Below are 3,047 nucleotides of genomic sequence, written 5' to 3'. Positions count from 1 at the left end.
GATCACAAGTAGGTAGAGAGGCAAGCAGAGAGAGAGGGGAAGCAGGCTCCCCACTGAGCAGAGAGCCCGATGCGGGGCTCGATCCCAGGACCCTGAGATCATGACCTGAGTCAAAGGCAGAGGCTTAACCCACTGAGCCACTCAGGCACCCCTATATTTCTAATTCTTATAGATATAGTATAGGATGGAATGAATGGAGGGGGAAAAAATAAACATCTGCCTCACTATAATTTTCTAGGTGTGTTTCCCAGCTCCTAAATTAGATACAGTTCAGGAAGGGATGCTGCTTAAGCTCCAACATGAATGAATGAAGATGCAGACATTTGAAAGAAGCTGGACTCTACATAGAGTATCTTTTCTGCGCTGCTATGCCTCTCTCTGTCTTGTTCATCTCTGCACATGGTTATGCTACCCACCCAGGGGCATGATGTCTATTTTTACAATGCCAGGAAATCACCTTGGCTGTCTCTTTTCCTTTCCTAGTTTTCTATCCTCCAGATCAAATCCATCACTAAATCCTCTTGACTTTACTAATGTATGAATTTTCTGATGTATGAATTCTATTCCTATTTATTGTCATAATCCTGGTCCAAGCCTCTGGCTTATGGTAACAGCTTTCAAACAGGTCTTCCAGCTTTCAAACTCTTTAAATAAACAGCCAGTGTAATCTGTTTTAAACAAAATCAACTCCTATCTATGTCAATGTCTTCCCCTTGCATTTAGAAAAAAAAAAAAAAAATCAGCTCCTTCCCATAAACTACAATGTTCTTTGTGATTCTGCCTAGCTAACGCCACTGTTCCTCTTATATCCACCAACTTGCATATGGAGCTCCATGGGAACTTTACAGATAGTGTTCCCTCTGCCTAGAATGTTCTTTCCCAGACTCTTCATGGCTGGCTTTCTCTCACTTCCAGAACTCAGTTTAAATGACTCTTCCTCAGTCAGGCTTTCCCTGACTACCCAAAGTAAAGTAATTGTTCTATTGCATTATCTGTCAAAAAATCATATTCATTTTCTTTTTTACTTTTTGCATTCACAATAAAAAAAATGCATTTACTTGCTGATCACATGTCAGTCTCATTAAATTTGTAAGTTTCATGGGGACAAAGATAAAGTCTATATTGCTCTCCAGTGTACACCCAGGGCCTTGCATGGTGACCAGCATGTTGTAGTTTCTCAATAAATAGTCATTAAATGAATGAATGAATGAATGCTCTACTACTACTTGAATTTTTTGGTAAACTTAGCTAACCAACATTATTTGGTTCAGATTATTTTTCAAGATGTTTAAGCCAAAGAAGCTTAAATAGATAAAATAAATACATATAGTCGTATTTTTATAATAGTGCTTTATATTTTTGTGGTACATGAATAAATTCATCAACAAAGCATTTGTCATCAGACAGACTAAAAACGTTGAACTTCTTAATTAAAAGTGAAGGCTCATCTGACTCAGCATTGTGAGAGCCTTCTCACAATGTCCCTCACGAAAGCATTTCCTTCAGTGTAAGCCTCTTGTCCCTCTTCATAGGACTAGGATTTATTTATGTTGTAGTACAGTTCTGGGTAAAGGACACCACACTCCCCACCCCCATTGCCCTCAAACTCTGCCTCATTCCAATCATTTCATGCAAATAGTTGTCTGAGAGCAGTCATGTCTATCTACCAAAACAGCGGATATATGTGTATCTTTGTTCAGGGTCAACCAGATTCCATACAATGTATAAATCTAGATGACACAAAAAATTTTTTTTTAATTTTTAATTTAGTTTTAGTTTAAGTTTTTTAAAGGATTTTATTTTTTTATGAGTGAAAGAGCACATGCAGAGCAGGGAGAGGCAGAGGAGAAGGGGAAGCAGACTCTTCACTGAACAGGGAGGCTGACATGGGATTTGATCCAAGGACACCAAGATCATGACCTGAGCTGAACACAGACACTTAACCAACTGAGCCACTCAGGCATGCCTATTTTTTTTTTTTAAAGGGAAATTATTATTATTTTTAAAGATTTTATTTATTTCTTTGACAGAGAGAGACAGCGAGAGAGGGAACTCAAGCAGGTGGAGTGGGAGAGGGAGAAGCAGGTCTCCCACCAAACAGTGAGCCCCATGCAGGGCTTGATCCCAAGACACTGGGATTACCACTCTGGCCGAAGGCAGATGCTTAATGACTGAGCCACCCAGGAGCCCCTGAAGGGAAATTCTTAAAACTTGAGTTTAGAGCATAGGATACAAAATATTGTAGAAAAGAAATTATAGGAAACTTGACTATAGACATGTAAGGTTATATAATAATCTAAGAAAATATATTACAGCAGAAATAAGATAACATTTAGGCTTACCATCTATTCACTTTCCCTAAAACACTGCTGAATTCTAGGAAGAACATATAGAAAATATTAAGTCAAACATTCTTTGAACTCCTTGCTAATGCCAGTTTTCCAGGTATATTATATACAGTAAATCACTTACACATCACACACACACAAAATTCATTGAGGTGGGTAGTATTATTCACCCTATTTTACAGATGAGTAAACATGACACAGAGGCATTTTAGTAACTTGTAAAAGTCACACAGCTACTAAGTGGCATGAATAAGATTTGAATCTAAAAACCACATTCTTAAATACTATGCACTACTGTCCCTGTTAAATTATATTTCAATCCATTCTTTTAAAAAAAAAAAAAAATATATATATATATATATATATATATTTTTTTTTTTTTTGACAGAGAAACACAGAGAGAGGTAGCACAAGCAGGGAGAGTGGGAGAGGGAGAAGCAGGGAGCCCGATGCAGAGCTTGATCCCAGGACTCTGGGATCATGACCTGAGCCAAAGGCAGACTCCCAATGATTGAGTCACCCAGGCGCCCCATCTTTCAATCCATTCTTAAAGAACTTACATATTAGTAAAACGAGAAGAAGTATGAAGAAACAAATTAGTAATCCTTTTATACAATTAATATTTATAATTTCTAAAGTAATTTCAATATATTATTATATTGGTTCATATAGGTAAAAAATTAGCATAATACTTGGCAT

Source organism: Mustela nivalis, assembly GCF_964662115.1.
Source record: "Mustela nivalis genome assembly, chromosome: 10".
NCBI lineage: Eukaryota > Metazoa > Chordata > Mammalia > Carnivora > Mustelidae > Mustela > Mustela nivalis.
The sequence above is the reverse complement of the archived record's forward strand: the minus strand, read 5'-3'. Positions refer to the sequence as shown.